General features: G+C 39.7%; 1 protein-coding gene across 6 annotated transcripts in view; it reads right to left on the bottom strand.

Moving 5' to 3' along the window:
- The window catches only part of WWOX (WW domain containing oxidoreductase), a 739,856-nt gene that overhangs the window by 689,811 nt on the left and 33,176 nt on the right, over positions 1-16,869 (bottom strand). The window lies entirely within an intron of this gene.

Here is a 16,869-nt window from a genome sequence, read left to right as displayed (position 1 = left end):
CATTCCTTAATAACAACCAGATCCTGTGCCAAATATAAAGAATAAGGATACATAAAGACTTAGGCATGGTCACTGCCCTCAAAGACTTTACAGTCTAGTAAGAGAAAACAGACCTGGAAAGTAAAACAAAGAACACTGATTAAGTTCTTGACAATGTGTTCTGTACTGTGCTAAATGCTTCCAGCACTTCTGCTTCTAGCAACGGCAACCTAGGTTTCTTAGATCCACCCTCTCACCGGGAACACTTAGAAAAGGTGGACTAAACAACACATACATATACACACATGCACACACACACGCATGCACATCTCTTTGAAGGCATCAGAGGGACATTACGTCTGAGAATTTTGAGGGCCAAGATTTGGAAAAGTTGAAAGGCCAAGAGAGGTGAGCCAGCATTTGGTGCTTCTACACTCAGTGAAAATATCCTTCAAAAATAAAGGTGAATAAAATTTTTAAGCAAACAAAAGCTGAGAGAATATATTACCCATAGATCTATGCTAGAGGAAATACTAAAGGATGCTCTTCAGGCAGGAGGAAAATGACCCTAGATAGAAATCTGGAGATGCAGAAAGTAACAAAGAGTAACATAAAGCTTAAATATATGAAAAACTCTAAATGATAATACTAAGAGTTTGTGAATTTTAGAATACATAGTGAGAATTACTATATTAATAATAATAACACATAAACTAGGAGGTGATACATGGGATTAAAGTATTCTAAGACCCTTGCATTGTCCAGGAAGTGATAAGTACTAATTTATATAAGATCTTAATAAATCAAAGATGCAGGTTGTAATCTCTACAATTACTGCTAAGACGACAGTAAAATAATACAAATTTAACAAGCTAATAGATAAGAGAAGTAGAACAACAAAAAGAAGACAAGAAAAAAGAGAAAAGGGAATATAAAACGTTAGATAAATAGAAAGCCAATAATAAGGTGGTATATTTAACCCCCAATATATCTGTAATTACATTATATACACATGGACTAAAAACTGCAATCAAAAGACAAAGATTGTCAGGCTGGATAAAACACACACATATAATATGCTCCTTACAAAGTGTGTATGCTACGTCTGGTATCCTTAAACATAAGGATAAAAAAGTTAAAAGTATGGGAAAAGATACACCATGTAAACATGAACCAAAAGAAGTATAGTAAGAGAAAAAGCTGAATATTTCATAATTGTAAGTTACAATCTACCAGGAATATGTGACAATTCTAAATTTATATGTACCTAGCTATATATATATATGTCTAAACTTGACAGAATTAAGAGGATAAATAGACAAACTCACAATCAGAGTGGAAGATTTTAACATATCAGTAACATAAAAATAAGCAAAAAAATAGGAAGTATATAGAAGATGTGAACAACATAATTTATAAACTGGAAATAATTGAATATGCTAAACGCTGAACACAACAGCAGAATGTACATTCAAGTACTTAAAGAACATTTACCAAAATTGACCTTGTGCAGGGCCAAAAGCAAGTCTCAACAAATTTCAAAAGATTGAAATGGGAAAGGATGCTCTTTGACCACAATGGAATAAAATAAGAAATCAATAACAAGATCCTATAAAATTCCCCCATCTGGAAATTAAGCAATATATTTTTATTTATTTATTTTTTGTGAAGAAGATCAGCCCTGAGCTAACATCCATGCCAATCCTCCTCCTTTTTTTTTTCCCTTTTTCTCCCCAAAGCCCCAGTAGATAGGTGTATGTCATAGTTGCACCTCCTTCTAGTTCCTGTATGTGGGACACCGCCTCAGCTTGGCAGGACAAGCGGTGCGTCGGTGCACGCCCAAGATCTGAACCTGGGCCGCCAGTAGCGGAGCACACGCACTCAACCACTAAGCCACGGGGCAATATATTTTTAAATAAGTAAGAAATTGTGACAAAAAATTACAATGACAATTAGAAAATATCTTAAACTAAGGGATTACAAAAATTCTATGCATCAAAATTTATGGAACATAGCTAAAGCCATGGACAAAGGACAAGCTATAGCCTTAAATATGTACAATATTAGAATAGAAGATGAGCTAAGCATCTACTAAGTCAGAACATTTTAAAAGCAACTAATTAAACCTAAAGAAAGCAGGGGGAAGGTAATAAAAATAAAAAGAGAAACTAATAAAGATAAAAACATAAAATACAGAGGAACAAAGAAGCCAAAAGTCATTTCCTTAAAAAGACTAATAAAATTGATAAAGGGCTAAGCAAGACTGACAGCACACAAGCAAGTACACTAATGACCAACATCATGGATGAATAGAAGGACATCACTACAGATCCTACAAACCTTAGAAAGATCTTAAAAAGATATGTTGAACAACTTTACACAAGTAAATTTAAGACAGGTGAAAAAAACAAATTCCCAGAAAGATACTACTTAAAAATTGCTGTAAGAAGAGATACAGAAATTGAGAAGTTCCATATATTTAAAGAAACTTAATCCATATTTCAAAATCTTCTCAAAATGAAAACTCTGGATCCATATGTCTTCAACATTAAAGTCCACCAAACACTGAAGAAAATAATAACACCAATCTTACATAAACCTTTCCACATAACAGAAAAAGAAGAAAATTTCTAAACTATTTTTTAAGGCTCAAACTCATTAGTCATTAGGGAAACACAAATTAAAGGTACAATGAGATATTGCTACATATCTACTACTATAATGGCTTAAAGAAAAGAAAATGACCACACCAAATGTTGGCAATGATGTGGAACAACTAGAACTCATATATTACTGATTTGAAAAAAGCAGAGAAAAGGTGGCAGTCCAATTCCAGAGCTTGAGCACTACACCACTGCTCTGAACTGTAAAATACCCTATCTTGTAAGCCTTGTGGAAGACCATATAGAGTATAGTGCAACAACAACGTAATCAATTCTACTAGAGAAAGCAGCAATGTAATTGAGCCAAATCCACGTCAAATGACCATAGATTATTGTCTCCAAGATAATGTTCATATGTATGAAAAATCAGAGCATCATTATCTTACTGAGATTGCCATGTGAAAGCACCTAGCAAAGTTCATTCATTCATATCACTTCTATATATCTAATCTTCACGGAAGCCAGTCTATTTATATAAACTGGTTCTCAAGGGAAGCCAGCACAGCATAGTGGAAAACTCAAACTCAGGAGTTTGGCACACTTGTGTTGATCCCAGCTCTAGCTATTTATAAGCTATGGGACCTAAAGCTATGCCTTTAACCAATCAGGAACTCAGTTATCTTTTCTTAAAATGAGGAGTAAATGGTAAACATACACTAAGAGCCTAATATAACCATAGTAGATGGAAAACAAATGTTATTTTCTTCCTCTTTCCAAAATTCTTGGTGTAAAGTCTTATGCCTCCTCTCTGATTTGTATGACCTACCAAATAGCACAATCATCATGACTAAAAAATTAAAACTCTCTCCTAGATCTGCTCCCAACAGGAACCCAAGAGCTGACTGGCATTTACATCCACCAGAATTTAAAGAAATTAGCTACAAGATCTACCATTCCATTTGTCTGAATACTAGCTCCAGAATACACTTGAACTTCATTGTTCAGATAACTTGAGTTATTTTTCAGATTATGCCAAATTCTGTATCCCAGGATATTCATTTACCCTTATCTAATGACAACCTCCTATACTTGAATCTGATGTTAAAATAAGGCACAGAGGATTTCAAATCTCAAATATTTAACTTCTAAAGCGGTTTGCCTCCTCTTTGGTGTCTGTAGTAAAAGGTGCCCGAAGCCATATCTTCAAGCTATGAGCAAGAAGACAACAATCTGAAATTTACTCATTTTTATCCATGATGCCAATTTCACCCCCTATCACCAGTAAGCAAAAGGTACCTAGATCATTTTGGAAGAGAGAGAACTGAAATACCAGGTTTTGTAGCCCAGCTGTTCCCAACTGGTTGGGAGCAGGCTTGAGACGAAATCTTGCTGAGTGATGTGCTACATCAATCAGGCTAATGAAACACTGACAGCCATATGGAGGGAACGTGACGTGGCCAAAAATGACTTCACTTGCAATCCCAGGACTTTACATACCCAGAAGACCTGGTTGAAAATGGTGGACTCTGTGCCCCTATGAAATTTCCAGGTCAGAGCAATGATGAGAAATCCTTTCCACCACATTTTCATTAAACGGTATAAAATGGAAAAATGATGTAGGGGAGTGGAGGAAGATGGTGGACACAGTGCTCAGTCACCTGTTAGTGACCACATTTTAAATGGATGGAGAGAGTATCACTACAATGCAGGGCCAGGCAGGCCCCAGGGCTTTATTTATCTAATTTAGCAGGTTAACTGTAAACTCCTTAGAATCTGTGCCTTTTTCATCTTTGTATCCCATGGGACTAACACCCAGTAGGATTCAATAAATATCTGCCAAAGAAACAAATGGTTCCTACAGATAGCCAATACGCTACAATTCTGGACTATTTTAAAACAATTCCAGTTGTTTCAAATAATACTGATGGCCCTCTAACTTCCTTTTTAACAATGAATAAACATTAAAATCCTGCAAAGATACTGCTCACTGTGGTTTTGAATGACACTACTTGGAAATCTGTGGGGTAAAAGCATGCCCTTTTTCTATCAAAATTTATTTTCCCAAACAAACCTGTAAAGTCAGGCTATTTCACTTCACAAAATAACCTACAGCAAAGGATTTTTATTACCAAAAAGAGCACATCTGACATGATGGCAGCAACAGGCTGTGGGCACAAGTTTGCACTGTCTCTCCTTTAGATAATGCCTGACAGTAGTTATGGTTAAGCCATCTGTCCCTGTGTCGTGTAAAATTACGCTCAGAGTCGTCCATCTTCCTTTATCTAAGCAATGCTTTACACATTGCTAGTACTTTTTAAAGCTGCAAGAGACAACTCTATTTTCTTACCCTTTACAATTGCCTTTGGAGGAAAAACAAAGGAAGGATATTTCAAAAGTTGATGGCTTAACAGGAAGGACAACAACACTTTTATAGTAAACCATATCTCTAGAGTGTGGAGTTTTATAACAAAAGAAAAAGTTTAATAATGCTACCTATTGCTGAAGTCCTGGAAAAGCCCATGAGAATAGCATCCCTCGCTCTCGTAATACTGCAGCTGATGACCAGTTTAATTAGCTAAATGTAGTAGTGCTAAGCCAATTTTGCACGGTGCCAGAGTTTGTGCAAAATAATGAAGGCAATGGTTTACTAAATTTAATAACCTGATTCATCTTATAAAAAAATTAACTTTATGACAATGTTTAAATTGAACCAGCTTAACTGCATAGAGGTGGCAAGAGTGCGTTCAAAAGAATATTTAAAGCTAATAATATAAAGAAAATAAAGGAAGACATTTTAAAACAACGGGCGGTATCCATTTTCTAGCACTTGTTACATCTGATCCAATCAGGAAAATTAAGTGGCCATGGAGATTTAATACCTCGCTGTCTTGGGTTTTAAGCTTTGCATACAAACATTAAAGTAACTTAAAAGTGAAAACATACCAAAAAATATTAAATACCCACTTATCTTACACTGGTTTTCATTCTCTAAAATAGAGGTTACAAACTAGTCATCACAGGATAAGTCAAGCCATGAACCTGTTTCGTGTGGCCCTCACTTGGTCTCCCTACCTTCCCTCCTTCTTCCTTTCCTTCCTCCCTGTTCCTGTCTCCCTCCCACTTTCTGTTCCTTCCTTCTTTTCTCCTTTCCTTCCTAATATGAATTACTTGCCAGTATTAAAAAATGGAGGCGATCACATATCCAAAGGCAGATGTCCCACTTCTCTGAAAAAGCTTACAATGGGACCACACTGGGCCCCCAGTCCCACGTGGAGACAATCAGGTGGACCAAGGAGTCGCTGCAGACTAGAGATGAGGTTTGTGCCCTCCTGCTGGCCACTGTCACCACCCGTGATGCTGACATTACCTGCCAGGCCACTACAGGCATTTGATGTTCAGATACACATAATCTGCGGAATATTCCTGCTGGAGACAATGGTTCAAGCCTTAACACAAAACTGCCTCAATCAGAATGTTCACATCCGAACTGCCGAATCTCAAAGAATGGTTCACACTGACCTGCCGGAGATTTTATTTAAGCCGTGTCAAATCCCACTCTGTCAAGCATGAGAAGATCAGGCTGCTAGCTATGCCGTGGTAGACCTGGCAGCATACTTGGCTTTGCACAGACAGAGAAACGCAAAGGTAAGGCCCCAGGGATCTGCAGGAATTTGGATATATGGTGCAAGTTCCTTCACCCTCCTTTTTTGCATTTCCCAAACGTCACTGCGTGGTAGCAGGAACTCTGGACCAAGAACTACATTGGGACCAACTGACATAAAATGAACCTGTGAAGCAAAAAAAGGCAAAACAACGTTAAGGGTTGGTGAGGGGCCCATATGAATGAAGAACAGGGAACACAATGGGAGAGGAAATCCCGTACACCAAGCTAAAACTGTGGGACTCTTTCGCAGGCAGCTGGGAGCCTGTGCAAGAATTTGAAGAGAGAGTAGCACTAGGAATTATTATTATTATTAATTATTTTATCCATTTAAGATACCACTGGTGGTCATGCAGAAGATGGACTGGCTGAAGACTCTGAAGCCTTGTGACCAGTCAGGAGGGGAGGAGGTACTCTCTTATGCTGAGCAGCTAAGGGAATAAATTAGAAAACCACTTGAGAAGCAAAAATCTACAGAGCCTGAAGACTGCCTGAGCCTAAGTTTGAGGGAGTATCCAAGGCCTCCAAGGATGCCAGCCAGGCCATGGGTGAGGCTGGCGATTGGTTTACCTAGTCAGGGAATACAAAGGGAGGACTGGGTTTGTGGGTGGTGGTGGAGGGGGATGGAGCAGCGACCACAGCCAACGAGACTCACTGGTAGGTTGGTGAGTGGGGATACAGTGACAGATTCCTCAGGCACAGAGAGCATCAGGGTGGGAACCCAGTCCCCACAAATACTAAGAAAGCTCCTGCTCAAGTAGGAGCTAAGAACAAGGCCATTTCTTCCCCCAACGCTAGGAAGGTTCCTTCTGGTTTCAGTTTTTTAATTTTCTCCATATTGTGGATTTACTTGGGCAGTGTCCCCATTTACTGTAAATTATGATTTTAATTATCATTTTTATTAAGATGCCCAAAGGAGTTGGGGTTTACAAGACCCGTAATTTCTAATGGGTTGTTATTATTAATTTATAATTGTGAAACACTGGAGATGCATATTACTTGTAACTGTGCACAACTAAAAGCCCACAGAGATGGTGAGCCCCACTCTGCCACTGAACACACCACCAAAGCAATCTTTAGGAACCAACCAACAAGTTGCAGAATCTTCTAGCACAAGCCATCTCCCTCCCTGGGGATTTATCAAAATGTATAGAGGAAGAAGATAAGCCTAATACTTTTCATCTTCTGTTAGATTTGGGGACAATTTTTGTGTGAATAAACCACTAGCTTTAAGGATGTGAATTTCTCCTACATTCTCCTATAAGTACAAGGACCATCCTTTCCAGACTGATCTGATTAACATAAATGAAATTATGGAGACACGACATTGACCATGATACTGAAATCTAACTCTCCCAGGGCATTTCAGATGAAGTTCTAGGATATACAGTCACCACAGCTTTAAGGTCAACACCACAAGTGCAGTGACCAGATAATCCACATCGCCGTTTCTATAGTTACTTTAATTACCCGAATGATCACATTTACATTCCACACAATTTCAGTTACATAGTTCTGAGTTCCAAAGAGTTAGAAATCGCGCTCGCTAAACACTAGCCACAGCTGCCAACTCTTAAGAAATTACAAAACTACACAGATCTCCCCAGAGAAAAATAAGTCATAACCAGCCCTGCTTTTAAATGTATATGTTATATATAGCTAGCAACAAGTACCACACAGAGGCTCCTAAATACCCCTTAAAACATAAATAGGTCTCAAATATAAATATTTACCAAAGAAAGACACCAATTCGAGAGATGAGAATACAGAAGCAGGAAACGGTCGGTTCACGTGGAATATCTTTTTGAAATATCACTAGGCCGCACTTCTGTGCTTTGGGCAGTATAATGCTGAGGCTGTAATGTTTTGTAAAGCTGTATAATAAATTTCAAGTGACTGCCCAGGATCTCTCAAGAGGCAAGGCTGACCCCAGGCTGCCTACCAGTGCTGCCACTGAGCTGGTTGAGTAAGTTCTCATCTGACCTGCCAGTGACAGTCCAGATTCCAGTGTGTTAGGAATCACAGTGAGAAAAGTGCCCAAAGATTACAATTAACGTGGTCCTAGGCAGCCCCAGTGAAGACAGATTCTGTAAGGGCAACTAGACTGAGCAGTGTCCTGTCAGTAAGGGTGTGGGGGAACGAGGCAGTTGCATATATTAAGGGGGGGGTGGGGGCAGGAGAGGAGTGGAATACGAAATGGCTCAACATCTTTGGGGGCAACTGGGCTATATCTATCAAACTGTACATGGACGTGCCCTTGACCCAGGTATTCCACGTCCAGAAATTTATCCTACAAATATACTTGCCCACATGAGCAAAAATGTGAGAGAAATATTGAACAAGCTTTGTACGTAACAGCCCAAAACCTGGAATCAACCTAAATGTTCATCAATTAGGTTAAATAAATTACACGGCATGCACAGAACAAAATACTGTGTTGCAGCTACAAAGAATGAGGTGAAACGACATGGAGATAAGAGAAAACATCTCCATGTTATATTATTAAGAAAAAATGTCTCGAAGTACAGAACAGCATGCATGTATGATCTTGCTGTTGAAACACAAAGGTAGGGAAGGCAGGTGCTTAAATACACCTTAACATGATTATTTCGACAAGAGAACCATCAGTCAGGGGCAAGGAAGACTTATTTTGCATTTGATGTCATCCATGCTATTTCAATTTTTAACACATGCATGAATGCCTGTTTTATATTTAGTAAGAAACTAAAAATAAAAAAATTGAATGATACCTAATTGATAATTTATAGGCCTTTATAAATTTTAATACAGAGAAATCAAGGCAAGTGAGAATGGAAACAGAGAAACCTATTCCTATTCTGAACAGTATATTTTCTGAGCATCCTGATTTTTAGAGAAGATCGTGGAAAGAAGGTAAAGAGGAGGATGTGGGGGTGTTTTTATGTGTTGGGCACCATGCTAGGTGTTTCACGAAATACATTATCTAACTGTAAGGTGCACTTGACAGAAACCCTAGTGTCATTGTCATCGTCTCATATATGAGAAAACCAATAATCCCAGAGGTTAAGGGACTCCAAGATCAGAGGGCAAAAAAGGAGGAGGATCCCCAAGTGCTGTGGCCTGAGTTCAAAGCAGGTGCCTCCCTTCCATCCAGCTCCCAAACTACCGCACTCATCACATAGGGTTAAAAGCAGAAACCAGGAGCTCCTTGAAGGCAGGAAATTCCAACTTGGAACAGTGCTCATCAGCCCTATTGTCTGCTAACTGTATCTGTTAAATATGACTTATAGAATTTCATATGTATTCTTTGTAGATATTATGTCATCAAGTCAAGGCAAAGAATTTAGGCCTCTTCAGTTTACTTTATTACATAAACATACTTAACTTTATGGAATCTATCCCCAAACTGTGATGCATTATCAAATTATCTTCTCTCTTATTTAGCATTTTATCGCGGGGCTCAGAATTAACACCACCCTTTGCTTTCACAAACACTTCTCTGCGTAAGGCCTATGAGACAGGATAACTAATCCACAGAAATGAAATTGCTCTCCACATTCTCCAAGGTCAATAACTTACAAGTATGGACTTAATATAACCCCACCTCTACACATTCAGTAAGTCGTTTTATAAGGGACCATCTTAACACAATAGCCATTACTAGTTATACTCAAATTTTTTCTTTATTTTCTAAAAGGCTTCAGTGCCAAACTTTAGAGGACTACCTTTATTAAAGTCAAAAATAAAGACTCACACCTCCCCCCAATAAGAAGAAAGTAATGCTACACTGGATTTTTTTAACAAAGTGCACATGGCACATTTATAAACTTGGCCCAGATCCTTAGGAAGAAAAATAAAAACAGGATGAAACAGAAGAAACAAAAACAAAGTCTTCCTGGGAAAAACTTTTTAAAATCCAGCTTATTGGCTATAGAGACCACCGTATCCCTTTAAGGCTCTCAACAAGATGCTGCCTCTTTCACTTGCTGGCATTAACAGAGGAAAGAATATGATGGCTCTGTAATTTCAAGCCGAGCACATGCGGCTTGGCTCAAGTTGATGCTCTCTGGAGGGCAAGCCATTATAACTAACAAATCTCACACACACACACACACACACACACACACACACACACACACATGGGATGCTCTCTGGAGGGCAAGCCATTATAACTAACAAATCTCACACACACACACACACACACGGTGTCACCTCTTATAATTCCGCACTTGCAGCATCTACTAAGAGAACCAAAGTGTTTCTGCGTGGTTAGAAGTGGAAAGATTTACCCTGAAGTTTGGCCCTTTTTACTTTGATGGATTAATTTACAGCCACTTCAAGAGGAGAAGAGAACCCAACTCTGAATCTGCAAGCACGCTTATATTATATTCCTGAGCGGTTCGTTGTTTTCACAGCTGGGCCAGGATTTCCTTTCAGGACTGCGGCCTCCGTTACTCTGTCGTCTGCTCAAGACAGGGTTCTTTATGATTTAGAGCAAACAGGGCTACCACGAAGGTCCTGCACCCACACTTGTCCAAAAAGAGACCCCTTTCTTTTACTCTCTTAATGACCAAGGGGCCATGATCAGCCTGTCTCCCAATGTATTTTCTACTCCTGTCAATTAAGAAGTGGTTGGGAAGGAGTTGTTAAAAAAAAAAAAAAAAAAAATTTCTCCATTCCATTGAGAGCTTCCAGAAATGAAAAGCCTGCTCCATCCTGCATCTTCAGTGTCGGCAATGTAACCACCTTTCTAATTCAAGGCCTTTTTTTTTTTTTTAAATTTCAGATCGACCTTGGCTCTCACCTTTTAAAAAGTGGCATATTTCTTCAGCTCTTGAAAAGATTAAACTCTTTGTGCTCCCCAAGTCACGTGGAGGTGCTCAAAACACCACGCTGGGAAAATTCAGCACTTTCTTGAGGCTCACTTTTAAAGTGTCCAAATCGACTTTTCATCCTCCATCACTTGTAACTTTTTAAGACACAACTTCTCAGAAGTATGACAAATTCAGTCATTGAAGCTGGACGGGGGGAGAGCGTTCCATTAACTCTATGCTCTCTGGGTCCACCATGACCTGTGCTAAGATCAGCGACACCTACAGCCCCTTCTTATGCAGAAACAGAATCAGTAACTGGACATTTACTGGGATTGCTCAGGAAGCAATGACTACTAAAATGAAAGATTTTCTCAAAACCTACAACAAGCAGACAAAATGTATAGCACTTTAAAGCAAATTAGTTTAATGCAAAAACACTTAATTGAAGGATAATCCTTACCTTGTAGTCATTAAGAAAAAAGTATCCCTGGTAACCTATATAACCCAGATCATCCTCTTATATGATCTTTCATAGAATCATTTTTTTAAGTTCTTTAAAATCTAACAGTGGCTTGGCTGTGTGTGTGTTTCTGTTGTTGTTTTGTTTCTTAAAAAACACAAATGCTGGGGCCGGCCCGGTGGCGCAAGCGGTTAAGTGCGCGCGCTCCGCTGCGGCGGCCCGGGGTTCGCTGGTTCGGATCCCGGGCGCGCACCGACGCACTGCTTGGTAAGCCATGCTGTGGCGGCGTCCCATATAAAGTGGAGGAAGATAGGCACAGATGTTAGCCCAGGGCCGTCTTCCTCAGCAAAAAAAAAAAAAAAAGAGGAGAATTGGCGGATGTTAGCTCAGGGCTGATCTCCTCACAAAAAAAAAAAAAAAAAAAAAACACAAATGCTGACACCATCTCAATTCAACTTGAAAATAGTTGGGAAAAAAAAAAAAAAAGCTGTAAGTTTCCGCTTCTGGTGAGTCTCTTGCACTAGTCAAACAGTCCACAACAATCCTGGGTGGAAGGTACCGGCAACACTGGCTTTCAGAAAAGGTACATGAAATTCTTCACTTCCTTTCACGAGCCAGGATGCACCGAACAGAGCACAGAGAATCGTTACTGCTCTGATGCTTCCCTTTTTGATATAACGCACTCAGTGATTAGAGTCCCTGGGTCCCCAAGAGATGTACTTTGTCAAAGAAATTCTCTATCACTTTTTATGCTATCTGAGAAGATCTGCCTAAAAAAACCAGACTCGCTCACAAGGCGGAGAAGGGAAGGAGTTTTGAGTTTTGAGTTTGATAACATTTTGTTTTGGAATACCATGACGGGGGATTGGTGAAACATACCAATTTTGAAATCTATACCTCTCAGGAAACATGTAATCTAACCATCAGCTGTGATCAGGCACCTGCTTGGCACGAATGTCAGAGATGCACAGAGCGCTTCCAGCTGAGGCCGATTTTGCCCGACCCCTGGAGACTCAGCCAGCTGTAAATTTGTTTGGCTCCCCTCATGCAGCTGCTGCCTCTGGGCCAAGAAGGTCTCGGTAGAAGCCCTCACATAGGTAATATGCAAGATTAGGGATTAGGCTTAACTTCTATTCAAAAAGGAGAGACAGTGTTCCGTGTTGGTGAAGGCGTTTGAGCCCTGACAGAGGATTCTGGCTTGCACAGAGCTTCCGTTCAAACTGCGTGCCTGGAGGGGTCTCAGCTCCTGGCAGTGAGAGCCTACGTAATTGGGGAGCAGCCACGGAAGATTCCAGTGGAGATTTTCCTTCCCAGATTACACAGCTTGAGGAAGCATGCTCAACTGGATTCTTTATTTGGCTCAAACATGCAGCCTGCCTCTCAAGCACATAACGTTTGAGAGGCAAAGTGTAGTAGATTTTCCTGAGTGCCTTGAGACAGATATAGAAAAGGAAATAAACATGAAATCAAAGACTCTCTTGGAGGAAAAACAGATCAGGAGTCTCACTGGTTGTTATGGACTGAATTTTGTCCCCTTAAAATTCATATGTTGGGCCACCCAGTGGCATAGTGGTTAAGTTCGCAACACTCTGCTGTGGCGGCCCAGGGGTCTTGGGTTCTGACCCGGGCAGGGACCTACGCACCACTCATCAAGCCACGCAGTGGCAACGTCCCACATACAAAGTAGAGGAAGATTGGCACAGGTGTTAGCTCAGCAACAATCTTTCTCAAGCAAAATGAGGAGGATTGGCAATGGATGTTAGCTCAGGGCTAATCTTCCTCACCAAAAAAAAAAATTCATATGTTGAGCACTAACTGCTGATGTGACTGTATGTGGAGACTTTAAGGGCCTTTAAAGAGGGTGATTAAGATTAAATGAGGTCATAGGGTGGGGCCCTGATCCAACAGGACTTGTGTCCTTACAAGAAGAGAGACACCAGGGATATGTGTACACAGAGGAAAGACCATGTGAGGACACAAGAAGAAGGGGCACCTGCAAGGCAAAGAAACCTCAGGAGAAACCAAAGCTGCTGACACCTTGATCTTGGACTTCCAGCCTCCAGAACTAAGAGAAATCAATTTCTGTTGTTTAAGCTGCTCCGTCTGTGACATTTTGTTATAGCAATCCGAACATATGAAGACATTGGTGGTTTTGACTGGATCAGCTCTGTATAAAAGGAGAAAAGGCAATGTCCCCTAAGCTTCCTGGCCTCAACCACCAGGAACAAGATCAAAGGATTTATGTCATCCTTAAACAAGGCAAATAACTGAGGTCGAGTAGATGAGACTTCTGTTGGAAATCTAACTTCTTCCTGGAGTTGCTCCTGAGAAAACTGAAAAACGTATCTGCAAATGAAAGAGAGACCTAGGGCCTTGCTACTCAAAGACTGGTCCCTGGACCAGCAGCAACATCACCTGGGAACTTGGTAAAAATGTGGATTCTTGGGCCCACCCCAGACCTGCTGAGTCAGGGACTCTCAGTGTTGGGCCCAGCAATCTGTGTTCTAATAAGCCCTTCAGGGGACTCAGATGCTTGTTCGAAGTAAAGATCCTCTGGTCTTGTTAATGCCCAGAATTCACCTTCTCTAACAACACACATCGTCTAGTGCTTCACATGTACACACTACGTGAACATCAGAGACTCATGTAACCCTCAACACCATGGGTATATGATGCTCTTATCCCTATTGTAAAGATAAGAAAATTGAGGCTCAGAAAAGCCAAGGTCCAACAGCTAGTACATTAGAAGGGTAAAGACTGGACTCTAGGACCTGAGGCCTCTAAAGCCCGTCACAGCTTCCTCCTCAGCAAAGTCAGTCCGTCTTCTCTCTGAACGTTGGTTCCTCCTCACCACACCTCCACTTCCTCCTATAAGGGTTACTCTTTGCAGTCAGAAAGACTTGAGTTATAATCCTGTCTCTGCCACTTCCTGGTAGCCTTTGAGCCTTGAGAAGGATGCTTAATGTTCTGGGTTGAATTGTGTCCCCCACTTCCAAATTCGTATGTTGAAGTCCTAACTCCCAGTACCTCAGATTGTGACCTCAGTTGGAAAGAGAGTCTTTGCAGAGGTGATCAAGTTAAGGGGAGGTCTTTAGGGTGATCCCTAATACAATATGACTGGTGTCCTTATAAAAGGGGACATTTGGACACAGCATACACATGAGAAGAACACCATATGAACATGAAGACGGCCATCGATAGGCCAAGGAGAGAGGCCTGGATCAGATCCTTCTCTCACAGCCCTCAGAAGGAACAAACCCTGCCTACATCTTGATTTCAGGCTTCTAGCCTCCAGAACCATTAAAACAATAAATTTCTATTGTTGAAGCTACCCAGTCTGTGGTACTTTGCTACAGGAGCCCCAGGAAATTAATATAGTTAACTTCTATGAACTTCAGTTTCTTCATCTGTAAAAGGGAAATATTAAGAAATGTCTTCTTACAGGGCTGTCAGGAAAATCAAATAACTATGCAGGGTTCTCAGCAAGTAGCAAGTTCTCAATACATTAGACTTATTAATGTAACATTAGCTAAAACGCTCTCCATGTGATTTATATCTCAAATTCTCCTATGGAAATCTAAAAATCTGTACAGGAGACTAAATAGAATAAATGAACCTTCGCTTCTCTAGTAGCTATGCTATTCAACAATTAATCACTGGTGCCCCAACTCCTTCCAAAAAGTATTTAAAACAGTATATAATAAACACCCACAACACAACACAGGAATTAAAAATAATATGAAAATTAGTGGTTGCAGGGGGTTGGGGGGTGGTGGGGAAATTGACAATTTGCCTGGGGCAAAGAGGATGGAGAAAAATTTCTGTGGAGATGTAAATGTTCTATATCTTGACTGGGGTGGTGGTTTACCTGGGTGAACACACTTGTCAAACAGCATTCGTGCGTACAATTAGAACGTATGAGTTTTATTATATGTAACTTATACTTCAAAAAGTTGATTTAAAAAAAAATTGGAAAATGTGTACCCATATCAAGAAAAAGAAAAAAAGCTGATCTACCAGAAATCTGAAGTAAGCTGGTTACTTACTTGAGCATTTAAATGTTAGTTCTGAGCTTCCTGGCAACCAAGGTAAACAAAGTATTTGAAACAGAATACCTTATAGTGCCCTCTTTATTAAATGAAAGAAAGCATACCAATTCTTTAGGAGAGATGAGCTTTGTTTTCTTAACCACTCTGAAATTTTATCAGGGGAATCCCTATATAAGAAACATGTGTTAACAGAATAAAACAGGGGTTGGCAAACTTTTTCTGTAAAGGGTCAGATAGTAAATATTTTGGGCTTTGCAAGCCATATGGTCTCTGTTACAACTACTCAATTTTGCTGTTTTAAAATAACATGAAAGCAACCACAAACAATAAGTAAATGAGTGGATGTCGCCGTGTTCCAATAAAACTTTATTTACAAAAGTAGGGAGGGAAGGGCTGAATTTGGCCCTTGCGCCATAGTGTGCTGACCCCTGAAATAGACAAGGCACTTTTAATATTCAATTCTAAGCTCACCTAGAGCCAAACAAGAACAAAGCATGGAAGGACATGAAGGTGACCCTGACCTGTATATTTTCTATGCAAGAAAACATTAATAATTACAACAGCCAAGTTCAGAACCCATGTGGATAACAGTTTACAAGATTCTATGAAAGCGTGTGTAAAGAGAATCTCGTTAAAACAAATATAAAACAAATTTTTAAAGTATTCAATTTGCATCAAAATCTTATTACACTGTTTGTTTCACCCTGAATTTCATTCAACTTACTATAACTGCATTGGCTTTTCATTGCAAAGCTGGATGTTTAACTATAAACTACATCCTGCCTCTCCCTTTGTGTGTAAAATTGACAAATGTGTTGTTTTTGGATTCCAGAATTCTGGAGAAAGCCAACTTAAAATGAATTAAGATGACTAATGTGTTGATTCTGTTTCCAATCCAACAAAATGTTAATGTAAGAACCCATGTCATATGATGCTATGTGTTTTAGTTCAAATTTAACATCAAATATTGAATAAGGCAGTTTCTAAGTAAATTACTAAGCTAAAAATATTCCTTCAGCGTAGCAAGAACTCCATCTTGTTTAAATAAATGGAAATTTGAACATCTTTGCTCGGATCAGCCTAAATAAGAAATTAGAAAAATGCAAACCTCCATTACAGTCAACGGTATTGATTCCATCTTTCTGGAGAAAGTAGCACAATATTGTATATCAAGGAGAAGGATTCATTTAAAGTGATTCACCCATAATCGTGACTTCAAGCAACGTTCTACATGCAGCCAACACAAAAGCAAAATGATGCTTTTCTGGTGTGCCAGGTAAGTAATCACATCCAAGGTGAATGATCACCAAAAATACCACAAATA

Source organism: Diceros bicornis, chromosome 32 (genome assembly GCF_020826845.1).
Source record: "Diceros bicornis minor isolate mBicDic1 chromosome 32, mDicBic1.mat.cur, whole genome shotgun sequence".
NCBI classification, from domain to species: Eukaryota; Metazoa; Chordata; class Mammalia; order Perissodactyla; family Rhinocerotidae; genus Diceros; species Diceros bicornis.
This window is presented reverse-complemented; position numbering and strand designations above follow the sequence as displayed.